A 20,283-nucleotide genomic window follows, 5' to 3' on the forward strand; every position below is an offset into this window, starting at 1 on the left:
GGCTGCTCAGAGACCCCAGAGGGTGATGGCATCGTCAGCTAGGTGAGAAGGTGTCTCCAGCAGGGCCTGCTCTGCGGGGGCCAGGGCCAGGGCTGAAGAACCACGGGACACGGCGGTCCAGACCAAGCCCCTCGGAGGGCATGAGGGACCACGGCCCCTAGGGGACCAGAGCCCCCCATGGAGGACAACAGCCCACGGGGGGACCACAGCCCACAGGACCACAGCCACGGGGGAGAGGTGGCATCACGCAGCCAGGTACAGGCAGGACGGAAACCCAGGGGCACTGTCTACGTCGAGCCTGGGAGGAGATCAGCAGCTGCAAGTACAGGGTCAGTGCCACGGCCCCCGTGGTGCTGGGCATGAGGGTCCTTGTTGAGTTAGGTCAGGAATACAAATGTCTGAACGAGCGGTGGGGAAACAGGCATCTCGCCCAGGACGTGCCCTTGTGCAGGTTGGAAGGGCCTGTGTGAAGGCTCCGCGTGGGCAGCCACCCCCAGCCCCATCCTGCGCAGCCCCAATGGCCCAGGCGACCGCCACGCGGCCCCAGCCTCCCCGTGGACGTGAAGCTGGACGCCCCCCGCAGGCGGAGGACTGTGGCCTGATCGTAGGGACAAGGTCGGATGTGGCAGTGGTGTGGCCGGGACGGGGTTCTCAGGAAACGGGGCGTTGAGTCTGAGGGAGAGGAGGCGCTGGCCCTGCCCGGCCTGCAGCCGTGCCTCTGCGGACACACGACCTCCTCTAACTGCCCCCGGGGCCTGTCCCTCCACCCACGGGAGGACCTTCCCTGTGGCCCGGCTGCCCAGAGCCAGGCCCTGCTCTGGCCCCTCGCAGCCCCAGGTCTCATACAACTTGGAAATGTGTGTTATTAACTGGCCCCGGGTCCTCCGTGATGGATCTCGGTCACAGCTTAGGGACTGGCTTGATGGGTCTGCAGCAGGTGGGGGACAGGCCAGGCTGGGGTGCTGCGGTTAGGGGGAGGGGCATCGGGGGAGGGGGCCTGGGGGACGGGACCGCGGCTTCAGGCGGGAGGGCAGGAGGACGGCGGGAGTGAGGGGGCCTGGGGGAGCGAGGTGCCAGCCAGAGCGGATCTCGGGGCAGAGCTGGGAGAAGCCCGCACACCCCCTGCTCCTGGGTCCACTAACCTCACCCACACCACACCGCGAGCCAATCCTGCCCCAGGCCTCAGTGCCCCCTCCCTGCCCCCCCGGGGGGCCCCAGGGCCCATCCCTGCGTCTGTCCAGGGAGGCTCTGTCCCCTGCCCGCCCCTACCCATGCATCAGCAAGCCCCAAGGCTGCACCTCCCTAACCCTTCCAGAATCTGGCTGCCCCGTGCCCGGCCCCCAGCACCTTTCTCCCCCTACAAGTCTCCCTGCCTCCCCCCGCATCCCCCCACCTTCTCCTCCCAAAGGCAGCCAGGTGTTTAAGCAGGTGAGGTCTCAGCTCCTCTCAAGCCCTCTGCAGGGGCCCTTTCTTCAGAGGAAACCGCAAAGCCCTCGGGTCGGCTGCCAGCCCCGGTGCCTCTGACACAGCCCACACTCTGAGGGCCGGGCCTTGGGGTCTGTGCCTTTCCCGTCCCCATTCCCGAGCCAAGTGTCCCGATGTCTGCCAGGACGGTCCCTCACTCGTCGGCGTCTGAGCCGTGTCCCGCCCTGCGCTGGCTCTGCCGTCTCCCTGCCTGAGCCCTCACTGGACTCCTTTGCTTCCCCAGGATGGTCTGGCTCCCTCCCCGAGCACAGGCTCCCCGTTCACTGCCCTCCCCCACAATCCTGCTGCCCCCGGGGCAGGGCGGGCCTGCGGTCGGTGTCGGCTGAAGCAACAACAGGCCAGGGAACAGCAGGTTTGGAAGGGGGAAGGGGGAGGGGGAGGGGGCTTCTTCTGGATGAGCCCTGCGAGGCGGCCGCCCAGGGGTGGGTGGTGCCCTGGAGGCTGACCAGCCGGGGGCCGGAGACCTTCAGGCCCAGCACGGCAGCACCCAACCTGTCGTGGGAAAGAACGTGTTCAGTGTTCCCACAGAGAACAGGTGAGAAGCGGCTGGTGACCCTGGTGACCCCAGCCTGCGATCCAGCAAGGAGGGGTGATCCCAGTACCCATGAGAGGCCCAGGGCCCAGCCACATGGCCCTGCCAGGACCCCTTTGGGGGGCTGGGATGGGAGTTAGGGTCCTCCAGGACGATAACTCAGGACCTTGGCGCCGGTGGGCAACCTCCCTGCAGGTGGGCTGGCGTCGGCCAGACACTCAGGGACTTCTCATCCCGAGGTTCCCCCAGAACGAGAGGGACACGCAAGTCCAGCTTCCCACCAAGGGCTGCCCCTATTTGGCTGAAATCCTTGCTGAGAACCTACTTAGCGCCTCAAGCGCCTCAGGAGCCCGCGGGCTACAGCAGGGCGGTTCACATCATAAGAACAACGCGGCGATGGTGTGCAAAGGTCACAGGGACGTCTCATAGGAGCAGCACCTTCTAGACCATAATCATCATCAAGCTGGGGATTTTGACACCGTGAAAGCCCAGGCACTTCAGTTAGCCGCTGGCTGGTGAGGGAGGGGCAGGGTGGACACCCCCTAGCCAGTGCTGAGCCCACACAGGCCAGCCAGGTCTGGAGGGGGCACAGCATTCTGAGCACCTTGATTGTGAAAGGCCTGGAGAATGGTCTGTGGCTCGGGGGAGGGGGACGGAGGACAGCAGGATCCCTGAGTCCCCAGAGCCTGGCCCAGGCGGTCAGCGCCCAGCCGGTCAGTGGTCAGCCAGGTGAGTTGAGCGTTTGTAGTCACACTGAAGAAGTAGCCCCGAGGATCGTACTCCTGGTGTAATGTCTGCTGGCTGCATGCGGCCTTGGGTCAATCCCTCCGTGGGCGGGGGATGCTCTGGCACCCGGGACGCAGCCGCCAGCGAAGCAGACACAGATCCCCAGCCACCCAGGAGCGAGGGGCGAGCCACGAGCCCTAGGGCTCACACACAGGTAGTGCGTGTCCTGTATTACAGGTGATGTGTGCTGCAGAGAATGGGGACTGGGGAACCGGGTCTGAACGTGCGGGGACCGATGGGGGTGGGGATGGCCTGACGGAGAGGGTAGAGCTGAGCAGGACGGGAGGTGGTGTACAGGGGGCTGCGGGCTCCCAAGCTCTCACCATGAGGAGTCGTGGGCGTCCACCTGGGTCTCCTAGGACACCAGCTCTGAGGCCCAGTCACGTGCTGGGAGAAGCAGGAATCATGTGGAGTGGCCTCGCGTGGGTGCGTCGGCCCTGCAGCCTGGGCCGAGCCCACACCTGACAGCTGCCATGGCCTGAGTCCCTGCGAGGGAGCCGTCTCAGAGCCTGGACTACGGGGCACCCCACCCCGCCGAGCCAGTCAGCTGGCAGAGCCAGAGAGCAGGTGCTCCAGCGCTGAGCCACGTCTCTAAGGTGCTCCTGGTGATGCCAGGGGCCGCCTGGCGGGGTCCAGAGGGCTCAGCCTAAAACTGGGGACGAGGGGAGGGGCCAACCAGTCACCTGTCTGTCACCTACTGCTCCTGGGGACTTCCTAGCAAGGCCGGCCCCGTTCATCCTGTGAAAACACTTGGGAAGCACCTCGCGTGCTTTCCTCACCCCGTGTCCCGGGCCCTCCACATGCAGGTGGTCACACCACACGCCTGGGCAGCCGCCACCGCAGGAGCATGCTGGGCATGGCTGCATGGCCGCCTGGGCACAGCTGGTGTGAGAGCTACCTCTGCCCGCCCTGCGGGGCCCTGACGACAACCCGCCTCTCACTCGCACGTTCCTTGTGTTGTTTGCACGTTGGACACCTAGCGCCAGCAGAGCGCCACGGGCGCCAGGCTCAAGGCCGGGGCGGGGCTCCAACCATAAACCCTCTCTGGGAAGATGTTACAATCTGGTCCTGGTCTCACGTTTCTAGCGCCATGTTTTTCCCGACCCCCTTTGAAAAGAAGAGCAGAAATGATGGGGTGACCCGGTTCCGGCATGTCCTCCTGGGACACATCCAGACAAGCCGGGCCCGGCCCTGCACAGCGGGCGAGGGGAACGCACACGTCTCAGGAAACACCTCGCCAGGCTCACTCACTGGGCATTGTCTCCCCAGCGAATGACTGGCCATCAAGTTATGTTTTTGAACCTCTGAGATACATGTATTATTTGGGCCCAACCCAGGTATTCTGGTAAAGACTGGTAAAGAGATTTTAAAAATAAGCCGGAACCAGTGGCTTCTATGGCTGAGTCTGCAAATGCCGGTGACTCAGCTAGGGCCAGGCGCTTCATCATATAAGGATGTGGAGGGCCAGCCTGGCCAGCTGGGGGCTCTGCTCGACACTTCTCTCCTGAGGGCCCCCAAGGCGCAGATGTTGGTTAAATTTCATTTAACTCTCAGGAAAGCGTCATTGGAGACAGGAGGGAATTTGGACCCCCAGGTCCAGTGGGTAAGGGCGGCGAGGACTCTGCAGCCGTCAGGCCCGGACACGGGCGGGGACGCAGAGCAGACCTCGGGTTCAGACGGCACCAGGCTGGCTGCCTTATAAGGAGCTCCCGGGGCCTCCTCACAAGCTCCCAGAATAGCCTCCTGGCTTGGCCTTTGGATGGGCTGGCTCCAGGGTCCCAAGGAGAGTGCTGGGGAGGCCAGACCAGAGGCTGGTCCGGCCCCCACTCAGACTGGCTCCTTTCCTCCTGGGGGCCGCGGGGAGGGAGTGGGGAGAGGGGCAGGCGCCGCAGGCCCGCAGATGCAGACGTGGGCTATTGTCCCGGCCCCACCTGGGCCGGTCGCTGCCCTCCGGGCACTGCTCGGTACAGACGGGGCCAGACCAGGGCCTCTGAGCCTCTTCCGAGTCATGGTCCCTCTGGCCAACTGGAGAAGCCTGTTTGCTCTCAGAACGCTGTTTTAAAACGCATAAAACCAAACACAGAGGATTATAAACCAGTCGTGTTGACACACAGCCGCGGCACATCTTGCAGTGTGTGTCGGACACGTGTGCTTCCCCACCGGGGCACTAGATAGCAGTGTCCAGCTGAGTCCAGAAGCCACTGCCACGTTTGCACGTCCAGTGTCACAAACCCCAAATCCCACCCAGGAACCCTGGTGAGGGACCCCCGGCGGGCTGGTGTCTCGAGTTTTCAGATCTGACACCTCGGAGGGCTTTGTCACATGAAAGACTCAAACCCACTGCCTATCTGTCTACCTGTTTCCACCTGCACACACGCTCACACTCACATTTACACCAACACGGGCTTGAACACGCTGGCGTTCGCTCACACACACACACCCTCCCCCTGCCCTGACACCACCCCTCCCACTCAAGGCCTGGTGCCCCTTCCTGTCTTCTGTGCCCATGAAAGGCCAGCCGTCTGGTGCCCTCTGACCCTGGCCTGACTCAGAAACGAGTCATCGACAGCCCCGCCATCCAGATGAGAGACCAATCTTGCCCTCCCACCCGAGGAAGGCCGCCCAGTGCCCGGGATCTGCAGGATGTTGGGCCACATCCTGTCCAGCTGGCCACTGGCCATTCGGGACGGGGGAGCAGTGACTCCACCTCAGGATAGGAGGGACCCCGGAGCCCAGCCTCGGAGAAGTGTCAGGGTGCACACAGACCCCGAGGGGGTCCCAGAGCACAGGTTATGCTGAATCGTTGCAGGAGCGGGGGGTGGGCAACGGTGAGGCTTGAGGGGGCCCAGGGGTGAGGGTAGGAGGGGCTGGGGTGGGGCTGGAGGGGACCCTCCTCCTCTCCTCTGAAACCCCCAAGGCAGACCCAAGCCTCAACCCAGAACCCAGAAGGGGCCTCTCCTCCCGTCCAAGCCCTCCAGAGCCCTGTGCTCACATCTGCCCTGGGGCGGGGCTCCCTCTGAGAGCTCAGGCCCTGCCCACCAGTGGTGGAGGTCAGCAGCTGGTGGCCACGGTGACCGAGGGAGGGGCTGAGAGGCTCCCTGAGCCCCAGGGCTCTGGCATCCCTGACCGAGACCCAAGGGCACGCACTGTTTCTGGGCAGGCGTGTGGTGGAGGGGGTCCCCGCATTAAATAGCAGTGGCCTCCGGGGAGGGGTGGCAGCTCCCCAGCTTGGTACCCCTCTACGCCCGGCCCCCCACTCTTCTGTAGGGGGCCTGGGCCAGCTGTGAGTCAGGGAGGGTGGTTGGGGTCGGGGGTGGGGGGACGGAGGCGCCCACCAGGTGGTGTCCCAGCAGGCCAGAGGGTGGCCTGGGCCCCTCTGTGGGACATGCCTTGGGTGGGGGCACCTAGGGACCAACGTCTCCAGGCAGAGCCCGCTGGACCGCCACTGTGGGCAGGGATCCGGGTGAGAGGCTGGGCCACGTGGGGGCCCAGCATCCTGGGAGATGGCTAAGAGCTGGTCACAGGCTGGTGCGGGCCGCTCGGAGATGCCGTCCCGCATCCCCGAGAGCCCGGGGCGACCCGGATGACGCCAGCCCAAGCCAGAGGCCGCTGCAGGGGGCAGAAAGCTTGTTCCAGAGAGAGGCGGGCAGCCTGGACTTGGGAAGGGGCTCGGGGTGTGGGTGATGGGAGGTTATGGGCAGCAGGGAGCGGGTGGCCCCTCGCGAGGAGGCCTGAAGCCCGGGGGTGAGGGCAGCAGCGGCCGCCACACAAACCTGGGGAATGTTCCACTTCACGCAAGGACCTGGGAGCTTCTGAAGCGGGAAGGGGCACTGTGGCCCCCAGGGCACTGTCCGCGTGGGCCCCGTGCTGGAAGCCGAGCCTCCAGAACCGGCCCCTAGCAGCACCCACAGGCAGTGGGCTACCTCGGATGCTGTGGGGAGCCCCCTGGCCCCCACCGGGACATGCTGCCTCTGGTGGGTTTCTCTCCGGGCCAGCCTGAAATGAGGGTCTGGTGACCATGGCCCCAGCCCCACCCTGGGCACCCTCAGCCTGATCTGAAGGGCCGGGCTTGGGCTCCGTCTCAATGCGTCCATTTCTCTCGGGGGACCCGAGAGATTGGGGTGGGGACACAGCAGCCACCCCAGGTCCCATCTGGAGGCGGATAGTGCTATCAAAGGCACAGGGTGGCAGCGTCCGGGCTAAAGCAGGTCCCCTTGAACTGAAGCCAATCCACACGAGTGGGACAGGCGGGCTTTCGGGACAAGAACTGCTTTTTCATGGCCGTGACCAGCGGGGAGGGGGACCTGTCCTCCCACCCTCTCCCAGGGATGCTTTCCCACTCTTTCTCCTGCTCAAAACTAGGTTCTCAGATGCCAAGTAAGAGAAGAGGGGTTCTCCCGGTGAACACAAGCCCCCACCCCCCACATTTCCTCTTCTGCGCATCCCTCTGGTGGTGGGTATTTGTAAGGCAGCAGCAACAAGGGTGGGGGGGTCCCCTTGAGGGAGGCTGGGCCTCCCTGGGGCTGGGTAGAAACGCAGCACCTGGGGTCCCACCCCAACCTGCTGAGTCAGAATCTGCACTTGACAGAGAGCTGGAGCCCGAGCGCCCAAGGATGGACGCCCAGGAAGTGTCCAGTGGCACTGCCGTCTCAGTGCAGGGACGTCCGTGCCGGCTCTTTCCCCAGCCTGCCTTCTCCGAGCTTGGCAGACCTGAGGGCGCATCCCAGAGGGAGTGCCAGCCCCGCCTGCTCCCCATGTGGGTGGGGCCCGCGTCTGCATTTCTAGCTGCACCCAGGGGTGCGGAGGCCTCTCTGCGCAGCCCGAGGGTGTGGATACAGAAGCTCCATTTCTGTGTCTGGAGCCAAGAACAGCCGGCTTTACACTGAGAATCAAAGAACAGGGCAGGGCAGAGTGTCTGCATGGAGAATGTGGGCACAAACACGGACATCTTTCCTGCCCCCGTGGCTCCGGATGCCGAGATAGAGGAGGCCCCGAGGCCACAGTCACGGCCGGAAACCACAGGGCCACCGACCGCCAGCCACCCGCTCTTGTCAAAGCTTCAGGTGGTCACACTTTTCCTCTGTGCTGACATCTTCCCTTGTTTCCATGAGGTTGAGGGGTCCTTAGTGTTGACAATCATCCTGTCTGTCACCTACCGCTTCCTTTGTTTATGGGGTCTTTTTTCATAAAAGTTTAACCTCTGCTGTCCTCCGGTTCACACATCTGCTCCTTCCTGGCCTGGGTGGGTGTGTCCTGGCTTCGGAAAGCTGTTCCTACTCCCAGGGTCAAAACCCGGGTCTTCCCAGTTCCCTTCTGCTAGTCACGTCATTTGTTTTACATATTTTTTGAGTGATGTGAGGAATGGTCTGACTCCACATATAATTATTCCATTCTTCCATCCTCTCTCCTTATTTGAGATGCCCCTCCCCCCGTGTACAGAATTCCCACAGATGCAGGAAACGTTTTCTGCATTCTCAATTCTGTCCCATTGAGTTATTTCTTTATTCCTGTAACCAAAAAACCCTGTTTATTTACTCTGGTTTTCTTATGCGTCCAGATGTCTATTAAGACAATTTCTTCCTCTTAGTTGGTTTGCTGTTGTTGTTGTTGTTTTTGGTTTTTTTTTAATAGGCTTTCAGGGAAGTTTTAGGTTCACAGCAAAATTGTGCAGAAGGTATGGAGATTCTCCATAGACTTCGTGCTCCCACACCCACATAGTTTACCAAATTATCAATGTCCCCCAGCAGAGTGCAGTGTTTACAGTCAATGAACTTATATTGACACATCGTAATCATTCAGAGTCCTTAGTTTACATCAGGTTCACTCTTTTTTTTATGGCAATGACTTTTTATTTTATTTTATTTTATAATCTTCATTGGAGTATAATTGTTTCACAATGGTGTGTTAGTTTCTGCTGTATAACAAAGTGAATCAGCTATATGCATACGTATACCCCCATATCCCCTCCCTCTTGGGTCTCCCTCCCACCCTCCCTATCCCACCCCTCTAGGTGGTCACCAAGCACCGAGCTGATCTCCCTGTGCTATGCAGCTGCTTCCCACTAGCTATCTACTTTACGTTTGTGTGTATATGTCCAAGCCACTCTCTCACTTCGCCCCAGCTTCCCCTTCCCCACCCCCTGTGTCCTCAAGTCCCTTCTCTATGTCTATGTCTTTATTCCTGTCCTGCCACTAGGTTCATCAGTACCATTTTTTTTTTAGATTCCATATATATGTGTTAGCATATGGTATTTTTCTCTTTCTGACTTAACTTCACTCTGTATGACAGACTCTAGGTCCATCCACCTCACTACAAATAGCTCAGTTTCGTTTCTTTTTATGGCTGAGTAATATTCCATTGTATATCTGTGCCACGTCTTCTTTATCCATTCATCCGATGATGGACACTTAGGTTGATTCCATGTCCGGGCTATTGTAAATAGAGCTGCAATGAACATTGTGGTACATGACTCTTTTTGAATTATGGTTTTCTCAGGGTATATGCCCAGGAGTGGGATTGCTGGGTCATAAGGTAGTTCTATTTTTAGTTTTTTAAGGAACCTCCATACTGTTCTCCATAGTAGCTGTAGCAATTTACATTCCCACCAACAGTGCAGGGCGTTGTACATTCTGTGGGTTTTGACAAGTGTGCAATGACATGTATCTACCCTTATAGGATAGGACAGTTTCACTGCCCTAAGAATACCCTGCACTCCACCTGTTCATCCCTCCCTCCCCACAACCCTGTGGCGGCCACTGATCTTTTCACTGTCTATAGATACGCCTTTTCCAGAATGTCATAGAATGAAATCATAAAGTATGTAGACTTTTCATATTGGCTTGTTTCACTTAATAATATACATTCAAGTTTTCTCCACATCTTTTCATGGCCTGATAACTCATTTCTTTTTAGCACTGAATAATATTTCATTGTGGGGATGGAGCACAGTTTATTTATCCATTTATCTACTGAAAGACATCTTGGTTACCTCCTAGCTTTGAGAATTGTGAATAAAGCTGTTATAAATATCCTTGTGTATGAACATAGTTTTTGACTCTTTTGGATAAATACCATGGGGCATGAATGCTGAATTCTATATTGAGTGTGTTTAGGTTTACAGGAAACGGCCAAACTGTTTTCCAAAGTGGCTGCACCATTCTGCGTTCCCATCAGCAGTGATGAGAGTTCCTATTCCTCCACAGCCTCACCAGCATTTGATGTTGTCTGTGTTCTGGATTTTGGACGTCCTAATAGGTGTGTAGTGGTAACTCCTCATTGTTTTAATTTAATTTAATTTAATTTAATTTAGTTTCCCTGATGACTGCTGATGTGGGGTGTCTTTCCATATGCTGATTGGGCATGTGTATATCTTCTTTGGTGATATGTCTGTTCAGGTCTTTTGTCCATTTTTAAATCTCATTGTTGAATTTCAAGTGTTCTTAGTATATTTTGGGTAACAGTCCTGTATCTGATACATGTTTTGCAAATTTTTTCTCACAGTCTGTGGCTTGTCTTCTCATTCTCTTAACAGTGTCTTTTGGAGAACAGAAGTTTTTCATTTTAAGGAGGTCCCACTTGTCAATTCTTTCATTAATTATGCCTATGGTGTTGTATCTAAAAAGTCATTGCCAAATCCAAGGTCATCAAGAGTTTCTCCCATGTTACCTTCTAGGAGATTCATAGTTTTGCATTTTACATTTAGGTCTGTGATCCACTGTGAGTTAATTTTTGTGAAGGGTGTAAGGTGTGAGTCTAGATATACTTATTTTTTATGTGACTTCTGGTTGTTCCAGCGCCATTTGTTGAAAAGTCTGTCTTTGCTTCTTCATTTTGCCTTTGCTCCTTTGTCAAGGGCCAGGTGACTCTATCTGTGCAGGGCGGTTTCTGGTCTCTCTGTCCTGCTCCACTGATCTATTTGTCCGTCTCTCCCCAATACCACACTGTCTTGATTACGTAGCTTTGGAGCAGGTCTTGAGTCAGATACTGTCACTCCTCCAACTTTGTTCTTCCCCTTCGGTATTGAGTTGCCTTCTTGGTTATTTTTCAGAACTGTCTCGGTTCTTCTTATATATACACTTAGTGTTTCGAATTGTTGGGTTCCATCAAAAATTGGGGGGAATTTGGCTAAGGTATGGGGGAATTATTGCTTTTAATGTATGAATCAGTATGGGGAGAGCTGATATCTCTGTAGTTAGAGTCCTGGGCTGTGGAGCAAAGTCCTCTGCTGTCCTGACCGCCACCCTCCCTGAAGGGAACAAGCCACCAAGGGGACCTTGCAGAGTGGTCTTTGGGGAGAGTACTGGGGCGAGTTTGCTGAGCTGACAGGGGGAAGCCCCTAATCTGGACGGGACCCAGAGCCGCAGATCAGTTAGGAACGCCAGTATCCTTGAGGGGCAGGACCCTTGCTCTGTTCCAGGTCCCATCGGAGGTTGGAGGAGTGGGTGGGCAGGGCCTCTGATAGGGTCTTGACCCTGAGGCTGGAGTTGTTCAGATGGGCTAGTGCAAAGCCTTCCCGCCAAGTTTCCTGGAGACTCTAAGCCTCCTGGGGCACCTTACACCCCTGGAAGAAACCCCTCTGCTTGATCTGATGCTTCTTGCCTCCAGGGCTTGGGGAGCCGACTCCTACCTGCTCCACGGTCAGAAGTGAGTCTCACAGGAGCCGCGGCCCACGAGGTGCCACCCTGCTCTTCCATCGTTTCGTTGTTTGCCTCTGTCTCTGGGGTGGACCAGGGCTTCTGTGGCCGACTGAGCAGCTGATAGACATCTATTTATTTTGGCAGAAAGGATTTTTCAGGAAATGAGAAGTGGATGAGGTTGTTTAGTCTTGTCCTTCTGCTGGCTCTGAGAAAGGCCAGGGTGCTGGGCCACAAAGCGGGGGTCAGCAGAAGCCAGGAAGGGAGCTCCCGGTGTGGGGGTCCTCATCCTACTCGGGACCCCGTCTCTCTCCCCAGGGCACTCAGCCAGCTCCACCTGCACCGACGTACCCCGGAAGCCAGTGGTCTGGCCACTTTCAGCATCTGAAGCAGATGGAGCGCGGGCTGCCCCGCCTGCCCGGCTGTGCCCTGCACACCTGTGTTCTATCACTCAGCCTGGAACGTCCCCTCAGCCACCTCCTCCTGCGGACACGCTGAAGGTGTGTGCATGTGCAGATGTGTGCAGGTGTGCGCAAGTACATGCACAGGTGTGTGTGCACGTGTTCACATCTGTGCAGGCTTGTGTGATTGTGTGTCAGCGTGAGAACGTGTGTGTGATTGCATGTGAGCATGTGTGCAGGTGCATGCAGGTGTGTATATGTGTGTGTGTGTTCACGTGCTCATGCGTGGTCCTGGAGCAGCTCCATCACCAGGACAGAGCTCAGCATCTCCAGCCAAGACAATGCCGGAGGCCTGGACCTTCCTGGAAGAGGCTGGTTTCCCTTGAACAGCCCTTTGGCCTCAGCCAGGTTGCTGTCCCCTTTCAGGACCCTGTTCTCCCCACCTGAGGACAAGCAGGTGCAGGATGTGATGCCGGCTGTGATCGGGGACACAGATGTCCACTTGAGTTTACAGCCAGGCGGGTGTCCTGAGCCCAGCCCCCCGGGTCAGGGAGGAAGCTGGTCCACGGGGGTCAGGGGGTGTCGCAAGGCCGGTCCTGGCGCCACCCGGCTCTCCTCTGGCACTGGCCTGACCAAAACAGGTCAGCAAATAATTTTCTCACATAAGAGTCAGGTGGGCCTTTCTCTGAGCAGCCTGACCATCCCCTTGTCCTGTCACCTTTAGTTTAGAAGAATTCGAGCAAAACGTGTGTCTCCGGTTCAGAGGGGAGAGGTGCTCAGTGACCCACGGTCACCCCCAACGAAGACTACCAACCGCGGCTCAAACCACAGAAGTGGATCCTTGGCAGCCCTCTGCCTGGGTGTGGCGAGGCCTCTCCAGCTCCTGGGTCCTGGGCTGGGGCGTCCTCCTTTCTCCTGAGGACCCTGGTGACAGCGTTTAGCGGCCCCTGGAGAATCCCAGATGAACACATCTTGAGGGTATTTGCTTAGCCAGGACTCTATAAGGTCATGGTCACAGGTTCCAGGGATTGAAGGTGGATACTGGGGGGTGAGGGGCAGTTTTTGGCCCACCGAGGGCTGAGGACCAGAAAGCTTTCTCCTAAGCACCCTGCTGCCCGCTGATCACAGGCCCCTTTGCAGAGGGAGGGGTGAGGCTGCCTGGAGGAGGGGGCTCGGCTAGAGGGGTGCTGGGGCTGCTCAGCCCTCCCTCAAGGGCCAGACCCCTGCCCGCTGTGCTTCATCCCTTTTCACCAGCCCAGCCACACGAGGCAGGCGGATTTATCCGCAGATGACCTCAGCCCGGCCCAGGGTCCTGAGGGCGCCCACCGCCGGCCTGCAGAGACGCTGCCCTCTGAGAGCGCAGGCCCCCGGGGCCCTCGCTCCGCATGGACATTTGGACGCTGGAAAGCTCGATTTTGCAATTTTCCTGTGATGTTTACAAGAGCCTCTTCCCGTTGCCCCAGCGTGCTGTAAACACACAGGCCCGGCTCTCCGCTGCGGAATTGCGGTTTGGTGGCCGGTTCCAACAATGCGCTCCCAGCCCCGTGGTTATCCGCCTCTCCGGGAAGGCGCTGGATCCGCATGGAGGGGAGCGTGGCAGCTCGCAGGACCCCCCTTCCGGCCCTCCCGCCCCTCCCGCCGAGCCCTGGTGGCTGGGGGATGTTCCGTCCTGCTGGCCTGGCAGCATCTCGGGTCGCACTCGGGTCCCGCTCCTGAGAGCAGGGATGGAGCCTGGCCCCTCCAAGCCCCAGCCCAGAGCAGGGCCGTGCAGCGGGCAGCAGGTGGGGACAGGGCACAGCAAGCCTGATTTCACTGAGACGGAAGTCTGCTGGGGCTTATGGGGCCATGATGAACGTGTGTGTGTGCAGGTGTGTGTGCATGTGCATGCGCACCAATATCCTTAAGGAATGGATTCCGCACCTGCCAGCGTGCACAGAATGTCCATCTTTTTGTGTATTTGTGCATGTAGGTGTTCTTGGTGTGTGTGTGCAGGTGAGTGCCTGTGTGTTCCTGCTGTGGGTGTGTGTGTGTGCACAGCTCCATCTTCCTCTGGTGCCCTGAGGGAAAGGTGACATCGGGGAGGTGGCTGGGGTTAGCTGGGTGTCAGGAAGCCCTGCAGGGAGCCAGTGCAGGGGAGGCCACCCAGGGCCCCTTTGTCCAGAATGAATGTCAAATGTCAAACACAGCCCCAAGGGAAATGGTTCCCATAGCTGATCCTGTGCTGAGAGCGAGGATGGAGGGGGCCCAGGAGCCGCGACGGGAAGGAACTAGGCCCCTCTGTGCACTTGGGGCAGCTGTGGCCACGCCAGAAGCTGAGCAGACCAGCTGTCTGGCCACCCGGCTCTCTTACTTGTCACCTCAGAGTCTGAGGCCCCCCGTCATGCCAGGCCCTGCCCCTGGGCCCGCTCAGGAGCCGTGATGCTGGCTGCAGGCACGGGCCACTCCCTCCCCAGGGGAGCATTTCCAGGCCAAGATGGTCACAGATATGATCATTTCCGGTGGTTGCTCAGAGCGGCCAGAACGATTAGAAGTGGATGATTTAAATTAGCTTTGGCTGAGGCCAAGTCCCGGGGTCTGCAGACCAGCCTGGATCTGTTCTCCCCAACGGCCTCACGGAGATCGGAGCAGAGTGACGACGTGGCCCTGCCCCCGCCCTACACTGCCGTCCCCCTGTGGCCCCCAGAGTCTCCCCTCCTCAGCTGCTGGCCTGACCATGGGCTGCCCCGGGACCAGCAAGCCCCTCGCCCCCAGGGGTGGTGTAGACCTAGCGTCTCCTCTTCCGCACGAGGACCTCTGCCCTCGGGTCCCCAGGTGTCTCCTTGCTGCTGAGAAGTGGGCAGGGAGGGAGTCCAGTGGGGGTCAGGCCCCCATCGGGCGGGGAGGGACGGGGCAGGGAGGAACCTGCAGGGGAGGGGGCCGCACAGACAGGGCAAAATCAGGGGCCTGGCTACACACAGGTTGAGTGCGGGTGGGGATGCTGAGCAAAGAGCACATGTGTGGAGGCTTCTGGGACCTGGCTTCTCTCTGGTAGAGGGAAGAGTCCAGTGCAAAGGAGGGGATCTGGGCGAGCTGTGGGTTCGAACCTGGGAAGAAAATGCTACAGACACGGGCACACATTGAAAAGACAGAGAGACCAGCCTGAAGGGACTCCCACTGGGACAAATTCAAGCATCAGAAAAAAAAACAAAGACAGTAACAGATGAGAGCCTATTACATGAAATGAGACTGTAGTGGCATAAATAGATTTAATTATTAATAAATGGGGAAAAGAGAAAGCTCTTCCCTACAGTAGAATTCCAGCTGACGAACGATGGGACTAGAAATTCACTGTCTGGTTTATATCGCATTTATAGTGATGAGTTCAGGCTGTGGGAACATCGGAAGATGCTGACCAGCCATGGAAGTGAACTGAACCCACCCCGCGTGTTCCCGCAAAACCTGCATGAATTACAGAGAGGAGCCACCTTTCCAGGGCCATGGTCCCCACATGGCCAGGGCTGCCGCCCCAGGAGTGACATGGGGACACATCCACAGCCCGTGGACAGGATAGGACACACCCAGATGAGCTACTACCCCAGGGTCAGCCCGGGTCTAGTCTGGGAAGTGTCAGAAAACCCTAATTGGGGACTTTTCACTCTTCAGCGATGTCAGAGTCATGGAAGCCCAGGGGGGACCGGGGACGTTCCTGACTGAGGGAGGACAGGGACACAGCCCCTGGAAACACCGCGTGAACCCAGGGTGGGTTGTCATGCTGTAAACGACGCTACCGGGACAACTGACAAAACGGAAACGGGTCTCTGGGTGAAGGAGAATTTGGTACTATTCTTGCAACTTTTCAATATGTTTGACATTGTTTCGAAATAAAAATAAAAATTTGAAGAAAAGGCAGTTGCTCTGGAGTCCGGGTTCCAGGCCCTGGAACCATCTGATCGTGCCTGCACCCGCCCGGCCCTCGGGAAGCAGGCCCACAGGGTCCGGAGGGCGGCAGGGCTGGGACCCCCTCCCCGGGCCTCTGCAGGAGGAGGGAGGGGGGAGAGGGAGCAGCTCCAGCGGCAGGGACCCAGCAGGGGACTCGGAGCCCAGGGGTGGCCCGGTGGGGAGCCAACTCCAGTGCCCACTGCCCCTCCGCAGCCCAGATGGACGGTGGGTGGCACTGAGCGTGTGCCCTAGCTCCAGGCCTCCTGTGCTCCTGCCCCACCGCCGCGAAAGCCCACCGTGGACACCCACCCACCTGGGGTCCTGCTCTCACACACACACATAAACACACCCACGAACTCACAGGCACGCACATGCACACACACACACACATGCATTTCCCTTGCAGGTAAGGCTGGAAAGATGCCCTGAAGAAACGTCCAAAATGCAGTCCCATCTCCAGGGTGTGGAACTGTATGTGGTTTTGATTTTCTATGGTTTGCTTATCGGCATTTTCTAAGTGAATACACAATATTTTGTGGTGAGAATATCTAAATAATATTCTTTAAAAAATAGAAAGAAGGCGAAAGATCAGGTAACAGGGCACTCACAGTATGCTTTCCAGACGTTTATTTAAAACACAACCTCGGAAAACCCTGGTGCTGTGCCTCAGACAGTCTTGGACTTGAAACGTCCTGCCGCGGGATTTTCAGCCTCTAGGAGGCTGAGTCCTGGCCAGGCCACTGGCCGTCCTGACCCTCCTTCCTCACCTTCCTGGGCTGCGTCCCATGTCACCCCCAAGGCCAGGTCCCAACACGCGTCCTGCAGGGCCAGCCAGACAGGGCCACTGCAGGTGAAGAGCATGGGAAGTGCGGAGGAGCCACGGCTCCCGAAGCCAAGCAGCAGGTGGGACGGAGGTGACCCCACGCACCTGGACCGGGAGAGGAGGGAAGGCCCCGCGCTGCAGCGGGGCTGAGACGCCATCAGCTAGACACGAACTGGGGTTTGAGCTGGAGGTCGGGGAAGTTTTTAACTACACACATATAAGACGTGTACCTACACACGTACACTCACACGTCTGAGGTTTTAAGTGCGTAAATCTGATCACATCCATGCTTTTTCACAGCAGCGTTTCCCGACCTGAATGGAGGGCTGCGGAGCTGGCCTGGGACAGGACGCTACAGACGGGCAGGAAAGCCTGAGGTCTGGCTGGCACACGGGGTCAGAGGGCATGAGGGCACACACGGCTAGAAAGGTCGCGGGACCGAGTTTGGACTTGATTCTGCACGTGGAGCGCAGCGCCGAGCTGCCTCTGCTTTTGTTCTGGGTTGTTTGGGACGAGGTGGAAACCCACAGGAGGAGCTGGTGTGCAGGCGCCTGGGACGGACCGTGGAGGCGGGACGGGCACACAGGTCTGCCAACTGTGGCAGCAGCACGTCCGCCGTAGGGAGCCCCGCGCTGAGGCTGGCGCCGGCCTGTGGAGACCGGGGGCGGGGTGGGGGGGACCGTGATGGCCCTTGGTTCCAGGCGACCTTTTCACGGCTGTCACAGGGCAGGGCAGCCTGCGCACTGCCCCCCGCAGAGTCGGGTCCCTGATCCCGGCTCCGCTCCTGAAACAGACACGCGTATGGTGCTGCCTGGCCCACGTCAGGTCACCCCGTGGGGACTGGGCTCAGAGGACAACACAGAAACCATGACTCCCTGGCTGCTGTCCTGGCTGGGAGGCACGACTGTCCTTGCCCCGGCCCAGCCACCGCGAGCGTGGGGCGGCACGACCTGTCGTCTGAGAGCCGTTGCGCGGTCTTCGGACCTCACCCACCTCTGGGCACAGCAGACCCTGCAGATGGCGCAGAAAGGGTTCAGGTCCAGGAGTGCACGGGGCGACTCGGCACCCCACGTGTGGGAGACAGAGTGAAAGGCGCTCGGTCCAGCAAGGGGGCTGGTGTCGGGGATGCGAGCTGCAGTCCAGCGGGGGCGGCCCGGCTGGAGCCTACACCCCTTCCTTCTGCAGACTACACGGGCGCTCCGAAAAGAGCAGTCGGCCGCCGCTGGACGTGAGCACGTTCGGGGGACACGCCAAGCTCACGGGAACAGAAGGAAAATCCATCCGGCCGGCAGACTCTCCACCGCGGACACATGGATTCTCCGTGCTCCTCGGGACCCCAGGGACGCATCTGGCCGCCCGCCTCTGATGAGGGAGATAACTGTTTCCCTCGGGATCACGGACGGCCTGTCCACGCTCCAGAGTGTGAGGCCAGTCCCCGGGGCCACATCACAGCACCGGGCGAGGCTGGGGGACACTTCCCTTGCCAAGGGCAGAGGCACTTCCTCTGAGTGGGAGGGTGGCTGCTGTGCCTCATATTTGGGGGATAAAAGCACCCAGGACTGCTTCCCAGCCCTCCTCCTGCCCCTGCGTCTGGCTGCTGTGAGGCCGAACTTTAGTTTTTTTTAACATCTTCATCGGAGTATAATTGCTTTACAATGGTGTGTTAGTTTCTGCTTTATAACAAAGTGAATCAGTTATACGTATACATATGTTCCCATATCTCTTCCCTCTTGCGTCTCCCTCCCTCTCACCCTCCCTATCCCACCCCTCTAGGTGGTCACAAAGCACTGAGCTGATCTCCCTGTGCTACGGGGCTGCTTCCCACTAGCTATCTATTTTACATTTGGTAGTGTATATATGTCCATGCCTCTCTCTCGCTTTGTCACAGCTTACCCTTCCCCCTCCCCGTGTCCTCAAGTCCATTCTTTACGTCTGCATCTTTATTCCTGTCCTGCCCTTAGGTTCTTCAGAACCACTATTTTTTTTAAGATTCCATATATATGTGTTAGCATACGGTATTTGTTTTTCTCTTTCTGACTTACTTCACTCTGTATGACAGACTCTAGGTCCATCCACCTCACTACAAATAACTCAATTTCATCTCTTTTTATGGCTGATTAATATTCCATTCTAGATATGTGCCACATCTTCTTTATCCATTCATCTGTCGAAGGACACTTAGGTTGCTTCCATGTCCTGGCTATTGTAAATAGAGCTGCAATGAACACTGTGGTACATGACTCTTTTTGAATTATGGTTTTCTCAGAGTATATGCCCAGGAGTGGGATTGCTGGGTCGTATGGTAGTTCTGTTTTTAGTTTTTTAAGGAACCTCCATACTGTTCTCCATAGTGGCTGTAGCAATTTACATTCCCACCAACAGTGCAAGAGGGTTCCCTTTTCTCCACACCCTCTCCAGCATTTATTGTTTGTAGATTTTTTGATGATGGCCATTCTGACCAGTGTGAGATGATACCTCACTGTAGTTTTGATTTGCATTTCTCTAATGATTAGTGATGTTGAGCATACTTTAATGTGTTTGTTGGCAATCAGTATATCTTCTTTGGAGAAATGTCTATTTAGGTCTTCTGCCCATTTTTGGATTGGGTTGTTGTTGTTGTTGTTTTTGATATTGAGCTGCATGAGCTGTTTGTAAATTTTGGAGATTAATCCTTTGTCTGTTGCTTCATTTGCAAATATTTTCTCCCATTCTGAGGATTGTCTTTTCATCTCGTTTATGGTTTCCTTTGCTGTGCAAAAGCTTTTAAGTTTCATGAGGTCCCATTTGTTTATTTTTGTTTTGATTTCCATTTCTCTAGGAGGTGGGTCAAAAAGGATCTTGCTGTGATTTATGTCATAGAGTGTTCTGCCTATGTTTTCCTCTACGAGTTTTATAGTGTCTGGCCTTACATTTAGGTCTTTAATCCATTTTGAGTTTATTTTTGTGTATGGTGTTAGGGAGTGTTGTAATTTCATACTTTTACATGTACCTGTCCAGTTTTCCCAGCACCACTTATTGAAGAGGCTGCCTTTTCTCCATTGTATATTCTTACCTCTTTTATCAAAAATAAGGTGACCATAGGTGTGTGGGTTTATCTCTAGGCTTTCTATCCTGTTTCATTGATTTATATTTCTGTTTTTGTGCCAGTACCATAGTGTCTTGATTACTGTATATTTGTAGTATAGTCTGAAGTCAGGGAGCCTGATTCCTCCAGCTCCATTTTTCTTTATCAAGATTGCTTTGCCTATTCGGGGTCTTTTGTGTTTCCATACAAATTGTGAAATTTTTTGTTCTAGTTCTGTGAAAAATGCCATTGGTAGTTTGATAGGGATTGCATTGAATCTGTAGATTGCTTTGGGTAGTAGAGTCATTTTCATAATGGTGATTCTTCCAATCCAAGAACGTGGTATATCTCTGCATCTGCTTGTATCATCTTTAATTTCTATCATCAGTGTCTTATAGTTTTCTGCATACAGGTCTTTTGTCTCCCTAGGTACGTTTATTCCTAGGTATTTTTTCTTTTTGTTGCAATGGTAAATGGGAGTGTTTCCTCAATTTCTCTTTCAGATTTTTCATCATTAGTGTATAGGAATGTAAGAGATTTCTGTGCATTAATTTTGTAACCTGCTACTTTACCAAATTCATTGATTAGCTCTAGTAGTTTTCTGGTAGCATCTTTAGGATTCTCTATGTATAGTATCATGT

Source organism: Mesoplodon bidens (assembly GCF_964165515.1).
Source record: "Mesoplodon bidens genome assembly, chromosome: 5".
Classification (NCBI taxonomy): domain Eukaryota; kingdom Metazoa; phylum Chordata; class Mammalia; order Artiodactyla; family Ziphiidae; genus Mesoplodon; species Mesoplodon bidens.